Source organism: Trachypithecus francoisi, unplaced genomic scaffold (assembly GCF_009764315.1).
Source record: "Trachypithecus francoisi isolate TF-2019V2 unplaced genomic scaffold, Tfra_2.0 Lachesis_group6, whole genome shotgun sequence".
Classification (NCBI taxonomy): domain Eukaryota; kingdom Metazoa; phylum Chordata; class Mammalia; order Primates; family Cercopithecidae; genus Trachypithecus; species Trachypithecus francoisi.
This window is the reverse complement of record NW_022681471.1, coordinates 108,409,444-108,429,801: the sequence shown is the minus strand read 5'-3', so window position 1 is coordinate 108,429,801 and position 20,358 is coordinate 108,409,444. Positions and strand designations below refer to the sequence as shown.

Genomic DNA, 20,358 nt, shown 5'->3' with positions numbered 1-20,358 from the left:
ACAGTAATTCCTACGAGAAGCTTAGAGTCTTTAGATATTTCTCTCTCTTAAAGAGTGGGAGAAATTCCAAGTTATAATTTTTTAGTATTACATATTTCAGTGTAATATATTTTAGTGTCAAAAAATTCTCATGAACAACTAAATGTACAGAATTCTCTTTGATATACCAAGATATGATTTTACAACTTCTTTTAATGTGATACATTTTAGTGTCTAAAAAGCATCACTAATTTAATGTCAGAAATTCTACTCAATCCAAGTAAAATGTATGTATTACAGACCTCTGCCCTATTAAAAAATGGAAAATCATATTCCCAATTTAAAAATTATAAGCACAAAGATTTCTTTAAAACTCTTAAATTTTTTTTCTCTTGACTTCTTCACTTCACTAAATAAATACCAATTAAAAGTTTGCTCTCATGGCATTGTACAATTGATGGGAGTGGGTCAACATGAGTGGGAGCTATTTCACCGGTCCAGGGAAAAGATGATGATCACTTAGATTTAGATGGTGGAAAAGGGAAACAAGAAAAGTGCACAGATTTTGTTTGTGGGTGATGGTTTTTACTGTGGTAAATAATCACATAACATAAAAGGTACCATTTTTGCCATTTCCAAGTTTACAGTTCAGTGGTATAAAGAATATTCACATGGTTGTACAACCGTTACTACCATCATATCTTCAAAACCGAAACTCTGTACCCATTAAACATCTTCCCACTTTCACTCCTTCTAGCCCCAGGTAACAACCATTCTATTTTCTGTCTCTATGAATTTGATTTCTGTCGGTACCTCGTACAAGTGGAATTATACACTATTTGTCTTTTTGGGGACTGGCATATTTTACTTTTCATAATGTCTTCAAGGTCCATCCATGTTGTAGCATGTATCAGAATTTGCTTCCTTTTGAAGCTGAAGAATGTTCCATTGCATATATAGCCACCATTTTGTTTACCCATTCATCCATAAATCAGCTTGTGGGCTGCTTCCATGTCTTGGCTATTGTGAATAGTGCTACTAGGACCATGGGAAAAGTGGAGGGAGTTTAAATATATTTTGTCACGTGCTGAGGAATTGAATATGAAGATTAAATAATAAATTGTCAAAAATACCTATCCAAAAGTATCACCCACAAAACCATCACCCACAAAAAAAATCTGTGCACTTTTCTTGTTTCCCTTTTCCACCATCTAAATCTAAGTGATCATCATCTTTTCCCTGGACCGGTGAAATAGCTCCCACTCATGTTTGACCCACTCCCATCAAGTGTACAATGCCATGAGAGCAAACTTTTAATTGGTATTTATTTAGTTAAGTGAAGAAGTCAAGAGAAAAAAAATTTAAGGAGTTTTAAAGAAATCTTTGTGCTTATAATTTTTTAAATTGGGAATATAATTTAAAATGTTTTTCTTCTGAATACTGTATGATGATCTTTTAGGAAAGTGGCTATCACACAATGGAAGCTCAATAAATATAATTTTATAAATTAGTCCATGAAAGGAATCTTTAAAAACTGCTTTAAATGTCTGTTAATCCCTTAGGATATCAATTTTATTGGCCTTATTTCTGCAGTTTCAAATTTGCTTTATTTAATTTTCTCATTAAAATTGTATATATTTAAGGTGTACAGCATGATATTTTGATGTTCATGTACATAATGAACTGATTACTACAATCAAACTCATTAATATATTCATCTCTTTAAAAGATGCTTTCTTGGGGCTCAAAAATCAGTACCCCACAATATGACACTTTGACATGTTAGACTAAAGAAATAGCCTCAAGGTCTCTCTTTCACCCCACCCCACCCATCCCAGCATCTCTCAACCTTCTATCTCTCTCAAAACACAGGATGAAGCTCTTGTCTGAAGTTCCCTTATCTGCCTAAAGCCTGGACCCACCAAAGAAGAAAACAGTTACCTCTGGTCCCTTCCCTGAGTTTCATTAACTTAACACATATTGCAGGAAGAAAGACATGTCTGTCAGCACACCTGGAGAGACTTTTCTCAAAAAAACCATTGTCTTCTATTTCAGTCCCATTCAGGATTTCAAAGAGAATCGTTTACTAGCCATTGCCTGCTCTGTAGGCCAATAGGCTTTGTTCAAGACCATTATATGTTTTCCAGGTTCACTCACTTTCCCTTAAAAATATTTACTATCCCTCAATTTGCTGCATTTCCTCCATCTCCCCTCCCCTTATGAAGAAGAATATATAAACATTTTTACCCCACTGTGTTGTTGGGTCATTATTCTACTCTGATTCCCCTGTGCCATGCACATTAAAATAAATTTGGTATGCCATTTCTCTTATTAATCTGCCTTTTGTCAGTTAATTTTCATCAAACCTTAACAGGTGAAGGGTCAGTATTACCCTTGGCCCCTACAGTTCTAATTGTTTTTCAGGAGACACACGTTTGTTTCTTTGTGCATGGATGTGTAGGTTTCTGTGATGATTTTACTTAATGGGACAACTGTATCATTACATACCATGGTTTCAATCATTCTTTTAAATTTATTTTTACTACTCTAGTTAAATATAAATACCACGCAATTTGTCATTTTAACCATTTTAAATGTATACTTCGGTGGCATTAGGTACATTCACATTGTTGTGCAACAGTTTCACTCATTTTACCAAATCAATGTTTTGTCTACTGGCCAGGATTTATTGATTGTTATAATGAAAATCTTTTCACTCAGACTTTAGCAATCCTTTTGTAAATACCCTAAATCTGTACTTATTGTATAATTAAATACTTTAGTCAATTCTTTTAAACTGAAAATCCTGGTGTACTAAGTTCATTCATGGTTTTCACTCTCCTTTTTTTTTTTTTTTTTTTTTTTTGCATTTCAGTTGGCAAGTTTTTATTGACTAAGTGTCAATAGACTTTTCTTGGTTGTGTCAAGTCTACTGATGAGGCATTCTTTATCTCTGTTATAATGTATTTGATCTCTAGCATTTCCTTTTGATTCTTTCTTAGAGCCTCTATCTCCTTTTAATTACTCATTTTTTCTTGAATCTTGCCTACTTTTTCCTATAGCCATCAACACATTAATCATACTTATTTTAAATTCTCTAGTAATTCCAACATTGTTGTCATACCTGAGTCTGATTCTGATGCTCGCTTTGTCTTTTCAGACTATGTTTTGGCTTTCTTTTTGGTGTGCCTTGCACTTTTTGTTGAAAGTCAGACATTTTGACTTGGTTCATAGGAACTGAGGTAAATAGGCCTTTAATGTTAGAATTTATGTTATATATGGCTAGGAGTTGGACTTTATTTAATGATTTCTGTATCTGTAGGTGCCCAAGCCTTCTGTTTCCTCTAGTGTGCTTGTTTATATCTCCCAAGTTTTCTTTTGTCTTCCCTAAGAAGTTTTTCTCAGATAGAGTCTGTAACTTTAGGTTCTTTCAGCTATAATCCACTGTCATTATAGTGGAGCCCCGTTGGTTTGGTTGTAGACTGCTGAGGAGAGGAAGCATTCTATCATCATAAATTCAATCACAGTCTTTTAGTGGGCCTGTGACCCTGGACCGTGAAACACGTTCATAAGCATTTCTTAGCTTTTTGTTTCCCATCTTAGGTGAGACAGGAAAACCAGAGGGAGCTGGAGTTGGGAAAATACTCTTCTTTCAGATGGGATAAGGCTCTGATAAAGCTTTTCCCTCCTGGAAAATAGGAGTATATTATGGAGAACACTCACACTCAGGGCATAGTTCACAATATTCTCTCATCCCGTCACCCTGCCAGAACCACCAGAGGATCAATCTTGGCTCTTCACTGTGAGAACAGGAGGGGTGGGATTCTTAGAGGTAAAGTTCAGATAACTGTAGAGGCTACCAGGAAATTTCTGATTCTCATACTAATCCGCATTCAGTCTCCAGTAATTCATAAAAATTACCATTTCAGGATTCTTATAAGTTCATGGATCCAGTGTCCTTTTTTTTTTTTTTTTTCAAGCAAACTAATCGCTGCTTTGACTCTGGATTTGCCTGTATCTCTGCATTTCAGTGTGGAAGTTTGCTTTGTGACCTCAGTTTTCTGACGGATCCCAGAAAAGTCAATGATTTTTAGTTTCTTTGGCTTTTTTTTTATTATTATTATACTTTAAGTTCTAGGGTACATGTGCATAACGTGCAGGTTTGTTACATATGTATACTTATGCCATGTTGGTGTGCTGCACCCATCAACTCGGCAGCACCCATCAATTCATCATTTATATCATGTATAACTCCCCAATGCAATCCCTCCCTCCTCCCCCCTCCCCATGATAGGCCCCAGTGTGTGATGTTCCCCTTCCCGAGTCCAAGTGATCTCATGTTCAGTTCCCACCTATGAGTGAGAACATGCGGTGTTTGGTTTTCTCTTCTTGTGATAGTTTGCTAAGAATGATGGTTTCCAGCTGCATCCATGTCCCTACAAAGGACGCAAACTCATCCTTTTTGATGGCTGCATAGTATTCCATGGTGTATATATGCCACATTTTCTTAATCCAGTCTGTCACAGATGGACATCTGGGTTGATTCCAAGTCTTTGCTATTGTGAATAGTGCCGCAATAAACATACGTGTGCATGTGTCTTTGTAGTAGAGTAATTTATAATCCTTTGGGTATATACCCAGTAGTGGGATGGCTGGGTCATATGGTACATCTAGTTCGAGATCCTTGAGGAATCGCCATACTCTTTTCCATAATGGTTGAACTAGTTTACAATCCCACCAACAGTGTAAAAGTGTTCCTATTTCTCCACATCCTCTCCAACACCTGTTGTTCCTGACTTCTTAATGATTGCCATTCTCACTGGTGTGAGATGGTATCTCATTGTGGTTTTGATTTGCATTTCTCTGATGGCGAGTGATGATGAGCATTTTTTCATGTGTCTGTTGGCTGTATGGATGTCTTCTTTTGAGAAATGTCTGTTCATATCCTTTGCCCACTTTTTGATGGGGTTGTTTGTTTTTTTCTTGTATATTTATTTGAGTTCTTTGTAGATTCTGGATATTAGCCCTTTGTCAGATGAGTAGGTTGCGAAAATTTTCTCCCATTCTGTAGGTTGCCTGTTCACTCTGATGGTACTTTCTTTTGCTGTGCAAAAGCTCTTTAGTTTAATGAGATCCCATTTGTCAATTTTGGCTTTTGCTGCCGTTGCTTTTGGTGTTTTAGACATGAAGTCCTTGCCCATGTTCTTTGGCTTTTTCTTGTAAGCATGACTTCCTAGCTCTTTACATGTTGGAGCTCTTGGGTGGCCTTTTAAACTACTAACTAGTAGAGTGGAATGCAGTAAAACTAACAAAAATGATCAAACAACAGAGCCTGGACCATTAATCTCGCCATCCAATCGAGAGTAGAAAAGACAATGTCAGTAAGGCGAGTGGCCTGTTACCAAAAGCAACGTTATCACCAGCCCCTGTAAACTTTTGGGAAAAAAAGATTCAAAATTATAATAAATAATATTCATACATATTTGAGTGAGATCAATGATCTGGCTTCTTAGCCAGATCTGGCTTCTTAGATTCTTCATAGAATATCAATTTTGACATCTCTTTGGTTCATTTCCACAGTGGTTGAATCTGTTCTCAGTCAGAGAGGAAACTCTTATTTTCTTTTTTCAAACTTTGTAAATGTTCAACTTTCTAATGAAACCTTGTAGGCCTTCATTAGGAAGATTACCTCAGACTAACTTACTGGTAGCCATGTCCTTCAACAGTGCACCTAAGAGAATATATTGAAGTATCTTCTCTCAGGCGGCAAATGTTTATTCACTCACTCTCTTAGCATTTTAAGTTCCACAGTAGGATCTATGTAAGTCTCCTAAAGCCCACAGTTTTTAGCCCCAAAGAGCATTAATGTTGTCCCTCTAATACACAGTTGATACATAATGGTGTCAAAAAAATTGCCTCAAAAAATCAATGATGTGAATCTGCACTTACTATAATACTGTGGTAGCTGGGAGCGGGCCATGTGTATACTCATGTACACAAACACACTACATATTCCTAGTTTAACTATTTGTTAACCCTGTTCATTGATTTTCACAGTATATTTTTTTCTCCTCTCAAACAATAGTTGTTAATACTTCCTAAAATACAAATTGAAATAACCTTTTGCTGCAGATATTATGGAATCCAGGTGGGCCTGAAAGTCTATGCAGAGTGTATTCTCTGGCAATGAGTCTGAGAATCCCCTTTAATAGACCCTGCCAGACCACCTGTTACATTTAAAAAATTCAGAAACAGCTTTTCCCATTAATTCATGCCAGGCCTAAGTATAATCCAAAATAAGTCATGTTATAAGGCATTTGGATTAGAAATAGTTTTTATAACCATATGCCTGCATTTCTAAATGTACTTTTAGACAACATAGTACCATTCTAAGTTTTCACCACAGGATCTGTTTGACCTACAGAGATTTTTGTGTATCTCTAGCTTAAGTAGAAAGACTGTGAGGCAACCATTTTTAAAATACTTACAGACAGTAAGTTTGAAGAACTTTGAACTTGTAGCCTTCCGATGCCTCACTGGTACATCTATTTCAAGGCAGACAATTGCCTTCCTTAAGCCCAAATTTAGAAAAAATGAACAGGACAATTTTTCAGGTTTTGTCTAAATTCCTGTTCATGCACAGTGCCATTCTTGCCACGCTATCCTCAGGTCTTGAAGAGATGGCTAGCCATTTCTTCTGTGATGTCTCAAATGTGCTTCAAAGTTCGGTGTAGCCCTTATCACACTGAAACCTACCTGTGTGCACATCTATCTCTTTCAGTGCTTTAAATGGTATGAGAACATGTTAAGATTAGCTCTATAATGAGTCATTTCTGCATCTCTCAGATCCCTGGTATTGAGCTTGACACATAATTTGTATTTGGTGTGGTCGTTCAGTGAATAATTGAAAAATTCAATGATCCATATTATGCATGTCACATTTTAGCTTCCCTTAAAGAAAAGTTTTTAGGAAAGGAAAAGAACACTGGGGACGGGGGAAACAAAATTAACTTGGCCATGCTGAGAATTGCAGGAATGTGCACTATACGAACAGGTTAAGTAAGCCCAGTGTCTTCCTTACTTCCATCAGAGACCTTGCTTGGTTAAAAAGGAAGAGTGGAGCCCACTGTCTGTATTCATTTGCATAATTTGTTCACATTCTGCCTTAGCCACAGAAGTGGAGAGCCTTTCCTTTCCTGGTAGTCCCCAGGACATGTCATCTGCCTCCCTCATGAGCTGTAACATGGGGAGGACTGGATGGCACAGCTTAGAGCCCCATTGTGTCCAGTCAGGGGAACATGGGATTAATGTGTCCATTCACTGACACTGGTGATTTTCTCCAATAGGGTTCATGGTCGAAATTTGATTAAAGCAAGTTAGGAAACTCCAGTAAGACTAATTTTCTCTTGAACTCTATATGGTGTCTGTTGGCAAGAAAACAAGAGTTACACACTTAAGTAGGTTAATTGCAACTGAGGAACTCTTAAGAATCATAGTTTAAGATCAGTCCAGGCACAGTGGCTCACGCCTGTAATCCCAATACTTTGGGAGGTCGAGGAGGGTGGATTGCTTGAGGTCAGGAGTTGAGACCAGCCTGACCAACATAGTTAAACCCCATCTCTACTAAAAATACAAAAATTAGCTGGGCGTGGTGTCTGGCGCCTGTAACACCAGCTATGTGGGAGGCCGAGGCAGGAAAATCGCTTGAATCCAGGAGGCAGAGGCCGCCGTGAGCCGAGATCGTGGCACTGTACTCCAGCCTGGGCAACAAAGCAAGACTCCACCTCAAAAAGAAAAAAATCATAGTTTAAGATCAAAGTTGAATATATATTGTGATGAGTCTACAGTGTGGGAACAACTTTTTGAGAAGTGTAATAGGTTTGAGGAAAAAATGGCTTAATTTAAAATATATATGTATTTTCTATCATATATTCATAATTTTTGTGAAGACATAGACTCAGAATTCTTTAAAGTAGTGGTTCTCATTCAGGGTATGCATCAGAATTGCTTGTGGAGCTTTCTTTTTTTTTTTTTTTTTTTTTTTGAGACGGAGTCTCACTCTGTCGCCCAGGCTGAAAGTACAGTGGCCGGATCTCAGCTCACTGCAAGCTCAGAATTGCTTGTGGAGCTTTCAATTAATACATATGGATACCTAGACCTAACCCTTGATTCTAGTTCATTTAGTCTGGAGAAAGCTTGGACATTATTTAGAAACTTTGTTCTTGATTTAGGATTATCACTGCCCCAGGATTATGAAGAAATTCATCATCATCCTAAAAATATTATATTTCAGCCCTTTATTATAGTCATTTTTTCTGTAAGTGGCAAATAATAAGAATCCAGGCTGGGCGCGGTGGCTCACGCCTGTAATCCCAGCACTTCGGGAGGCCGAGACGGGTGGATCACGAGGTCAGGAGATCGAGACCATCCTGACTAACACAGTGAAACCCCGTCTCTACTAAAGAATACAAAAAATTAGCCGGGCATAGTGGCGAGCGCCTATAGTCCCAGCTACTCGGGAGGCTGAGGCAGGAGAATGGCGTGAACCCAGGAGGCGGGGGTTGCGGTGAGCCGAGATTGTGCCACTGCACTCCAGCCTGGGTGACAGAGCGGGACTCCCGTCTCAAAAAAAAAAAAAAGAATCCAAAGAAACGTGTCGTGTATGTGTGGGGCCATCTTGATACAGTTGATGACAAATAAGTTGTTGGCTGTCTGGTTTTAAAGATATTTGGAAAGACAATTCCTTTTATAAGAAAACCAAACAAATTCCAGCCAATGAATGGCTTTAGGCTGTCAAGAATTTTATTCTGGCTTATTGACATCCTCAAGATCTCAAGACACAGATTAGACTATGAGAAGGCACAGTAAAATACTCCATCTTTATTCTTTGACGTTCTTTTCTGAATCCCACTTTTTTCAGTTTTATTGAGATGTATTGAAAAAAATTGTATGTATTTAAAGTGTACAACATGGTATTTTGATATAAACATACATTGTGAAATGATTGTCATAATCAAGCCAATTAACATTGATCATCTTACATAGCAGCCATATTTTTTGTGTGTGGTAAGAACACTTAAGATCTATGTTCTTAGCAAATTTCAGGTACATGATACAGTATTATTAACTATAATTGCTAGCTGTACATTAAATTGAGATAACTTATTCATACTGCCTCACTGAAACTTTGTACACTTTGACCAACATCTCCCCATTTTCCCTACTCTCAGCCACTGGTAACTGCCATTCTACTTTGTGCTTTTATGAGTTTTAATTTTTAGATTCCAGATATAAGTGAGATCATGCAGTGTTTGTTTTTCTATGTTTGGCTTATTTCACTTAGCATAATGTCTTCCAGGCTAATCTGTGTTGTCACAAATGGCATGATATCGTTGTTTTTTTTTAAAAAAAAACACTAAATAATATTTTAGTGTGTGTGTGTGTGCATGTGTGTGTATACATATCATTTTCTTTACCCATTAATCTGTGAATGACACGTCAATTGTTTACGTATATTTGCTGTTGTGAATAATACTGTAATGAACATGGGAGTGCTGATATCTCTCCCAAACATTGATTTCATTTTCTTTGGATATACACCCAGAAGTAAGACGCTGAGTCATATGATAAATCTATTTTTTAATTTTCTGAGGAACCTCCATTATGTTTTTTGTAATAGTTGTACAAATTTTCATTCCCACCAGCAGTGCACGGTGGGATCTCTATCCTCCACATCCTTGCCATTCTAACAGTTGTGCAGTGATATCTCATTGTGGTTTTATTTGCATTTCTCTGATGATTAGTGATATTGAGCACCTTTTCATCTACCTGTTGATCACTTGTATGTCTTCTTTTGAGAAACATATATTAAATTATTTAGCCAATTTTAAGTAGGCTTATTTGTTGTTGTTTGCTATTGAGTTGTTTGAGTTCCATATATATTTGGATATATTAACCTTTTATCGGATGCATGGTTTGGAAATAAATTTTTCCTGTTTCATAGGTTGTCTCTTCCCTTTGCTAATTGTTTCCTTTGCTGTGCAGAAACATTTTAGTTTCACACAATCCCACCTGTTTGTTTTTGCTCATGTTGCCTATATTTTTGGAGTTATATCCAAAAAGTAATTACCCAGACCAATGTCAAAAAGCATTTCCCTTATGTTTTCTTCCAATAGTTTTAAAGTTTCAGGTATTAAGTATTTAATCAATTTTGAGTTGATTGTTGTATATGGTGTAAGATAAGGGCCCAATTTTATTCTTTTGGGTGTGGATATACAATTTTCCCAGCATCACTTGTTGAACAGACTGCCTTTTTCCCCATTGTTTCTTAGCACCCTTGTTGAAGATCAGTTGACTGTAAATGTGTGGATTTATTGCTGAGATCTTTAGTGTGTTTCATTGCTCTAAATGTCTGTTTTTATGTCAGTATCGTACTGTTTTGGTTGCTATAGCCTTGCAGTGTATTTTGAAATCAGGAAATGTGATGCCTCCAAGTTTGTTCTTGCTCAAGGTTATTATGGCCATTCAGAGTCCTTTGTACTTACATATGAATCTGGGGAAATGGCATTGCAAATTTGATAGGCATTACATTAAATCTGTATGTGGCTTTAGGTAGTATTGACATTTCAACAATATTAATTCTTCCAATTTATGACCATGGAGTATCTTTCCACTTATTTGCATCTCTGGAATAAATCCAACTCAATCATGTTTTAATTTGCTGGTAAATTCATTTTGCTAGTATTTTGTTATGGAATTTTGCATCTATGTTCATTAGGGACTTTGGCCTGCACTTTTCTTTTCTTGTAGTGTATTTCTCTGGCTTTTGTATCAAGGTGAGGCTGGCCTTGTGAATGATTTTGTAAGTATTACTCTCTTTTCAAGTTTTTGGAAAAGTTAACATTAACAAAAAATGGCATTAATTCTTCTTTAAAAGTTTGGTAGAATTCAGCAGTGAAATCATTTGATCCTGGGCTTTTCTTTATTGGAAGGTTTACTTTATTACTGATTCAGTCTCCTTATTTGTTAGTGTTCTGCTCAGATTCTGTATTTCTTAATGATTCAGTCTTGGTAGGCTACATGTTTTTAGGAATTTATTCATTCCTTCTGTTAGATAGTCTGTTTGACAGTGTATTTTCAGGAGTATGCTTTGATTCCTTTCTCTTAGATTTTGTGTGTCTACTGATGTTTTTTTTTTCATTGTGGTTACCATGAGGTTTACATAAAACATCTAATAGTTATAACAGTCTATTTTAAGCTGACAACTTAATTTTGACTTTGTACAAAAGCTCTATACTTTTATTTCCACCTTTCACATTTTATGTAATTGATGTGACAATTTGTATCTTTTTATATCATATATTCATTAACAAATTATTAAGGCTCTAGTTATTTTTAAAACTTTTCTCTTTTAACTTTTGTATTGGAGTTACAAGTGATTTATGCACCACTATTACAGTATTATTCTGAATTTGGCTATGTACTTACTTTTACCAGTTTTATATTTTTATATGTTTTATTTTTATTTTTTTTTAATGAACCACAATCAAGATTTTTTTTTATTGTACTTTAAGTTCTAGGGTACATGTGCACAACATGCAGGTTTGGTACATATGTATACATGTGCCATGTTGGTTAATGTTACTAACAAGTATCCTTTTATTTATATTTGAATAAGTATTTTTCGCATTTCTTGTAAGGCAAGTGTTATGATGATGAACCCCCTCAGCTTTTGTTTATCTTACAAAGTCTATCTCCTCTTCATTTCTGAAGCATCGCTTTGCTGCCATAATATTCTTGGTTGACATTTTTTTCCTCTTGCACTTTGAATGTATAATCCCATTCTCTCATGGCCTGTAAGGTTTCTGCTGAGAAATCTGCCAATAGCCTTATAAAGCTTCCCTAGTATGTGATAAGTCATTTTTCCCTTATTGCTTTCAAAATTCTTTGACTTTTGATAATTTGGTTATAATGTCTTGATGTAATCTTGGGGTTTTTATATTGTGTACTTTTGAGCTTCATGAATCTAAATATCTATATCTATCTCAATATTTGGGAAGTTTTCAACAATTATTTCTTTAAATAAACTTTCTGCCCCTTTCTATATCTTTCTGGAACTCCCATAGTAAATATATTGGTTCTCTTCATGGGATGCTCTAAATTCTATAGGCCTTCTGTACTATTTTTTATTTCTATGTTTGTTTCTCCTCTAACTGTAACTTCAAATAACCTTTCTTTAAGTTCATATATTTTTTCTTCTGCTTTATCAATTCTGCTATTTATGCTTTTCATTTTATTCGTTATATTCTTCAGCTCCAGAATTTCTATTTGGTTCTTTTTTATGATTTCCATATTCATTGAACTTTTCTTATGAATTGTTTTTCCGATTTTGTTAATTTGTCTATCTGTGTTAGTTTGTACCTCACTGAGCTTTTTGTAAATAGTTACTTTGATTTATTTGTCGGGGGTTCCTAGATCTTTATTTATTCAGTGTCAGTTACTACCAGAATTGTGAGTTGTTCTTGTTGTGTTATGTTTCCTTGATTTTTCATGTTCCTTGGAGTTTTGCATTGCTGCCTTCACATATGAACAAGGAGTCACCTCCTCCTTCAATCCTTACTGACTGACTTCAGGATACAAAGACTTTTATTAGTCAGCCTGGCATTCTAGGGGTCTCTCAGACCTTTACTATGGATACGCCTGCCCCACTCCTCTTGTTTCCTCTTGAAGAAGAAGCTTTATGTTTAAATGTCTTCTCTTGATCCTGCAAAGCCAGGCTAGGTGCTGACAGCCTCTCTTTTGTTTTTCCTAGGGCATTGCCCTGAAGTACTCAAAGTTAATTGCCTTCTCCCAGTCCCACAGAGTTAAGCCAGATATCTGTGTGTGCTTATGCCTGATTTGCAGAGGCTATGGGTAGGGATGGACAGAAGGACATGCAGAGTGCTTGGAGACACATGTGAGATAATTAGATGGGTCCACAAGTGTTGCACCTTTTGATGTTCATGGGCAGGGTTCATGGAGTTCATGATGCAGTGAGTAGAAACAATGGCCCTTTGTTTAGTTCTTTAGTGAAGTTGCTGTGAGCTCCCACTCTTTTTCCCTGTTCTTAGCTTTCCCAAGACTATTCAACTGAGCCAGTTTCCTCTGTGTTATGGGTGAAGTGAGATAAAAGTAGGCCTCTTGGGCAACATTCTGACTAGCTATGCTTTCACTTTCCCTTTGAGAGAAATCATGGGCCAAGAATGTCTCTCTTGGCATTGAGCTGTGCTGCCTTGGGGAGGGGTGATGCAAGTAAAATGAAACTGTTTTCCTTACCCTTTTCAAAGTGTTTAATCTTGGATCATTTTTTCTCCCATGGAGCATTGGGACCTCTCCACTGGTCTCTGGGCTCTACCTAATATACTTTTGTCTGTGGGTGGTTGTCAAAATTGGTGTTGCTATGGGGATAAGAACTGAAAACTCTTATCCCACTGTCTTTCTAATGTCACTCTTTCCTGAATGGTTACATTAGAAAAGAACAAGGTGTTCACCTTCTTTAATGATGTAGTTTACAAGGAATCTACCTCTGGGAGAGATAGTTACGTTTTCATAAATCCCAAGGCACAACATTAGATGTGAATTCTTTTTCTTTTTTTCTTTTTACATTTTATGCTTCTTTTTCAATTTTATCTTTCTATCTATTTATCTATCTATCTATCTATCTATCCATCCATCCATCCATCCATCCATCCATCCATCCATCCATCTATCCATCCAGTAGAGACAGGGTCTTACCGTGTTGCCCAGGCTGGTCTCAAACTCCTGGGCTCAAGTGATCCTCCCACCTCGGCCTCACAAAGTGCTAGGATTCCACTTGCGAGCCACCATGCCCAGCCAGATATGAGTTCTTTTTCTAAAGGAAGGGTTTGTTAAAAAGGAGTCATAGACCATCACTGGATTCTAGTTTCCTAAGACATAGAGGGTACTCTGGCATTGAAAAGAGGCACTAGAAGGATGGACACTTTGGAATGTTTAACAAGTCTCTCACTTTACAGCATCAGCAGCAGAGAGTGTTAAGCTTGAAAAAATAAGGAAAAAGTATAAAATTATGATCTTAGTGAATTAATGACATATTGCCAAATTTAGGCCATCATTTATATATTAACATTAATGCAATGTGAATGTTTATAATAAAAGACAAAAAGATGAGCTTCAAGAAATTAGACCTATTACTCATACATAAATATTTACTTTTACATGTTGTCAGAGAGTATTTGTACCTGTCATATTGCTGTTTTGAAAATTAGAGAGTTAAGTTGACTCCTTCTTATGATATTCTATTTCCGTCCTAAAACTCTTCCGTCACTAACTCTCTCACTAAACTCTGTGGTGTTACATAATCCTCACTTTCTAGTAAGTGGTAATCATGAAAACAGATAAGAAGACTTTCATTATTAGGAGTGGCATGGATGCAGTTGATACTATTGGCAAGATCTTAGAACATGATAAAGAGCATGACCATTGTGACTTATTCATTAAGTGAGATGTTTTGGGCTCTTTCTGGCTATGCACCATGTGGTAAGGAAATGATATCTCTGTCAGGATAGACTGGATTGTAATGCAGTAACAAATGACCCTGCTTTAAAAAAAAGTTATTGTTATTTCAATATTTGCAAAATTTAAGGATCATGACATCAAGATGAACATCTATAGAAATACATAGCTCTCGCCGGGCGCGGTGGCTCAAGCCTGTAATCCCAGCACTTTGGGAGGCCGAGACGGGCGGATCACGAGGTCAGGAGATCGAGACCATCCTGGCTAACACAGTGAAACCCCGTCTCTACTAAAAAATACAAAAAACTAGCCAGGCGTGGTGGCGGGCGCCTGTAGTCCCAGCTACTCAGGAGGCTGAGGCAGGAGAATGGCGTGAACCCGGGAGGCGGAGCTTGCAGTGAGCTGAGATCCGGCCACTGCACTCCAGCCTGGGTGACAGAGCGAGACTCCGTCTCAAAAAAAAAAAGAAAAAAAAGAAATACATAGCTCTCTACCTAAATACAAAATAGAGATAAGGAGATGAAGTACAACTGATTCAGATAGTTAAATTATTATGCTCTTATTTAATGTTCTCATATGTAGTTTTATGTATTCCAGATAATCTTTCTAAATAACTTCTGTAGTCGTCTATATTTTGGTCAATCTATTTTTTTTATTCCCAAGTAATTTAATTTTTGTCCCATTTGAATTTTAAGAATAGAGCTAAATTAAAACTGTTACTCAGAGCTTTTTTTTTTTTCAATTTTATGTTAATAAAGGGTTCCTTAGATATACCTAGTTTTCTGTTAGTTTTTATTTTCTTAGTAATCTACAAGTCAGATTTTAGGCAACAGCTGTTGAAAAAAGGTTAAGGCACTCATTTACATGTTTTTCAAATTGTAAAGTTCTAATGCAGGTTACTGTAGTTAGAATATTCATCACACAAACTGTTTCAAATACACCTTAAATTGAGATTGAAGTTTAAATGTTGATTTATGAAAGTTCTTCTTTAATGAAATTTGTTTTTATGAGATCTCTGAATGGCAAGAAGTAGGACTTCAACTTTGGAACTGAAATAGCTCTTGGCTATTTGTTTTAATCACTTTCTACACAAACCTTACTTCTGAATGGGTCATCTTATTTAGAGTTACTATCAACTTACTTGCCTGAGTGCTGACATTGTTGATGGATTCAAAGGAGTGAAATTGGCAATCCTGTATCTAATGCTAGTGTCTTTGGAAGAATAAACGGAGTTTCAAAGGGAGACTGAAATTGAACACTTAACATTATAAATCATGATATATGTATTTTTTTGTTTTGTCTTGCCTTTTACTTTGGAGAGGGGTTTTCTTACTGCACGGACAATCGTATTCATTAAATATAGAAAGGTCATGGCTTTCCTAAAACTTTGAGCTATTCTTTAAAAATTAATCTTATTCTCATCAGGAGTTTGTCACTTCTAAACTGATCTGAGTTAATTTATTGGAACTGAGAGTAAGAGACATTACATAATTTAGGCACACAGAGAGAATCTGTGTCCTGGAACTTGCTGATGGCACCTTCAAAGGTGACCCAGTTGACCAGAAAGTGTTGATTTCCACTTTGTAATTTTAAAAATATATGACAATCAAAGGGCATTTCAAGACCCGGGAGGGAGTGGAAGTAGCAAATAAGCATGATTATTGCAAAAGCTTACTAGATTGAGTAGAAGGAATATGCACTGCTGTCAAAAAGTTGAAATGTAAAATAGCCAGAACTTTTTCTATGGCTCTGATGATAGCAATCAACAAAATGAGGAAGATGATGTGGCAGGATTCAGAATCTGACTAAGGAGTACTAACAGAGAAAATTATCATGTTCTTGGCTTTAGAGACAAATAAATGGGCCATGTGGGCCCAATCTTTTGTAACTTAAAAAAAATGGGAAAAGCTACGGGAGAGTTAACGTCACCATTTTATGCCTTAAGTGAGATGTTTTAGGCTCTTTCTGGCTACAAGGAGTGAAACCACAATTGGATTAATGGTAGTTGGCTTTAATGGTCCGTGGGAAACTAAAGGTTACAGGCAGTCATTTCACCAGCCTCCTGGCTGGCCTCAATGGAAATAAAATTGTCAGACTGTAACTTTAAGGAGGCTGAGTTAGCAAATATATTAATTTCCTATTGTTGCTGTAATAAATTATTGCAAATTTAGTGGCTTAAAACAACACAAATATATTATGTCACAGTTCTGTACGTCAGAAGTTCACCATGGGTCTCTTTGGGCTAAATCAAGGTATCAACAGGAGGCTGCAGGAAACATGTTTTTTTGCTTTTTCAAGCTTCTAGAAACTCTCTGCATTCCTTGGTTCATGGCCCCTGTTTCCATCTTCCAAGTAGCAGTATAGCACTATCACAACTACTTCACTGACTCTGCTTCTGTGGTCATCCTGCCTTCTCTCCCCTGTAACCTCTGACCCTCATGCATCCCTCTTTTCATTTACTGAAAAAGCAATGACTGTGACATTACTAAAGAAACTTTATCATATTTCTTAAAATAATTTATCAAAATAATTGTATTTATCAAAATTACAACAAATTAAAATTTAAAAAGAAAACAGATAACAAATCAATACACAGGATATTAAATTACTCCAGCTGAAATGAATGGACAAGTGATTATAAAATAATTATATTCATGGTTGCTCAAGATATAAAGATATAGCAATTACTAAAAAAAAAAAAAACATTTAGAGTCCCTAAAAATCTCAAAAGAACACAACTAGTGAGTGTATAAAAGAAATTCTATTCAATATATATAAAACAAAAGAGCACTATTCAGAATATGCAAATACCTCTTATTTATTCATAATGAACAAATGACCTAATAGAAAAATGAAGAAAATATTTAAGCAGATAATCAAAGCAGCCAATAAGCGCATGTGTTTTTCAGCTTCACTGTTAATCATGAAAATGCCAATTAAATATGTATGTACTCTTTTCTACTCACCAGATTGGGTAAATTCTAAATTATCAGAAAGTTGAAAGGTTGATGAAAAATGGCTACAATTTTGCATATTGATTAAATCTAAAAAAAAAATCACCCAGAAATTAAAAATTTTATTTACCCTTGAGAAACACATATAAAAAGATGTGCACAGAGATATTGTTTGTTTTTATGGTTGTTTGTGGTAGAGAAAAATTAACATCAAAACAAACATAAAGGCCATGAAAATGGAGTAAATAAATAAAATGTGACAAGACATGTAATGAAGAAATACTATTCTGAAATTAAGTGAAATGCACTAAATGTATATGTTTCAACATGTGGGGAAATTTTTTAAAAAAATTAGTGAGTAAGTGGTATGAAATATTTATGTAAACTAAAGCACAGCCTTTCCGTAGCCAGCAAGGTGGTTCATGCCTATAATCCCAGTTATCTGGGAGGCGGAGACCAGAATATAACTTAAGCCTAGGAGTTTGAAGCCACCTTAGGCAACATAGTGAAAATTCATCTCATAAAAAAATTAAAACACAAAATAACACCAGATAATTTGATTGGCTACATATTCATATATGCAGAAGTTTGAAAACTAATCAAGGGATTAAAAAGAGAATTTGTAATAGTGTTTACACCAGTGTAGAGGAGAAGTGGATCATCAAAGGAGGTGAGGATAGAAGAGAACCTGGCTATATGAGTGATGTCTCTAATTATTTTCTTTCAAAATGTACCTGTATTCATATTTTCAGTAGTTTGTGAAGTATGCACATGAGGGGAAATGTGTTTATGGGTAAACTAGATAAATTATAAAAAGTAGTTAGTTCTGGAAGCTGGAAATACAGATTATTAATATTATTTCTTTTTATGTGCTTTCTAAGTTTATAAATATTTTATCAGGATAATTATACCAAAAATGTAGTTTTAAAAAACAGCTCGAAGATGGCCGAATAGGAGAACAACTCCAGTCTCCAACTCCCAGCGCGAGTAACACAGAAGACCGCTGATTTCTGCATTTTCAACTGAGGTACTGGGGTCATCTCTCTAGGGAGTGCCGGACAATCGGTGCGGTCAGCTGCTGCAGCCTGACCAGCATGAGCTGAAGCAGGGCGAGGCATCGCCTCACCTGGAAGCGCAAGGGGGAAGGAAATCCGTTTTCCTAGCCAGGGAACTGAGACACATAACACCTGGAAAATCGCGTAACTCCCACCCCAATACTGTGCTTTAAGGAAACAGGCACACCAGGAGAATATATCCCACACCTGGCCGGGAGGGTCCCACGCCCAGGGAGCCTCCCTCACTGCTAACACAGCCGTCTGCGGCGATCCATACGCAAGGCAGCAGCGAGGCTGGGGGAGGGGCGCCCGCCATTGCTGAGGCTTAAGTAGGTAAACAAAGCCGCTGGGAAGCTCGAACTGGGTGGAGCTCACAGCAGCTCAAGGAAACCTGCCTGTCTCTGTAGACTCCACCTCTGGGGACAGCCCACAGCTGAGGTCCAATAGGGAAAGCAGCGGGGGCCGGTGCAGACGCGAACGACTCTGTCTGACAGCTTTGGGGAGAGCCGTGGATCTCCTAACGCGGAGGTTGAGATCCGAGAACGGACAGACTGCCTGCTCAGGTGGGTCCCTGACCCCTGAGTAACCTAGCTGGGAGACATCCCCCACTAGGAGCAGTCTGACACCCCACACCTCACAGGGTGGAGTCATCCCTGAGAGGAAACTTCAAAGGAAGAATCAGACAGGTACACTCTCTGCTCAGCAATATTCTATCTTTGGCAACCTCTGCTGCTGATACCCAGGCAAACAGGGTCTGGAGTGGACCTCAAGCAATCTCCAACAGACCAACAGACAGTCCTTCTGACTGTCAGACGGAAAACTATCAAACAGGAAGGACACCTATACCAAACCCCATCAGTACGTCACCATCATCAAAGACCAGAGACAGATAAAACCACAAAGATGGGGAAAAAGCAGGGCAGAAAAGCTGGAAATTCAAAAAATAAGAGCGCATCTCCCCCTGCAAAGGAGTGCAGCCCATCCCCAGCAACGGATCAAAGCTGGTCAGAGAATGACTTTGACGAGATGAGAGAAGAAGGCTTCAGTCCATCAAACTTCTCAGAGCTAAAGGAGGAATTACGTACCCAGCGCGAAGAAACGAAAAATCTTGAAAAAAAAGTGGAAGAATTGACAGCTAGACTAATTAATGCAGAGAAGATCATAAATGAAATGACAGAGATGAAAACCATGACACGAGAAATACGTGACAAATGCACAAGCTTCAGTAACCGACTCGATCAACTGGAAGAAAGAGTATCAGCGATTGAGGATCAAATGAATGAAATGAAGCGAGAAGAGAAACCAAAAGAAAAAGAAGAAAAAGAAATGAACAAAGCCTGCAAGAAGTATGGGATTATGTAAAAAGACCAAATCTACGTCTGATTGGGGTGCCTGAAAGTGAGGGGGAAAATGGAACCAAGTTGGAAAACACTCTTCGGGATATCATCCAGGAGAACTTCCCAACCTAGTAGGGCAGGCCAACATTCAAATTCAGGAAATACAGAGAACGCCACAAAGATACTCCTCCAGAAGAGCAACTCCAAGACACATAATTGCCAGATTCACCAAAGTTGAAATGAAGGAAAAAATCTTAAGGGCAGCCAGAGAGAAAGGTCGGGTTACCCACAAAGGAAGCCCATCAGACTAACAGCAGATCTCTCGGCAGAAACTCTCCAAGCCAGAAGAGAGTGGGGGCCAATATCAACGTTCTTAAAGAAAGAATTTTCAACCCAGAATTTCATATCCAGCCAAACTAAGTTTCATCAGTGAAGGAGAAATAAAATCCTTTACAGATAAGCAAATGCTTAGAGATTTTGTCACCACCAGGCCTGCCTTAC

At 37.2% G+C, this 20,358-nt stretch overlaps 1 protein-coding gene and 1 long non-coding RNA gene across 2 annotated transcripts in view; one reads left to right on the top strand and one right to left on the bottom strand.

Annotated features, from left to right (window-relative positions):
- Positions 1-20,358, top strand: part of IL1RAPL1 (interleukin 1 receptor accessory protein like 1) — a 708,593-nt gene that overhangs the window by 276,619 nt on the left and 411,616 nt on the right.
- LOC117077612 overlaps positions 1-20,358 on the bottom strand; it is a 102,551-nt gene that overhangs the window by 25,003 nt on the left and 57,190 nt on the right. The window lies entirely within an intron of this gene.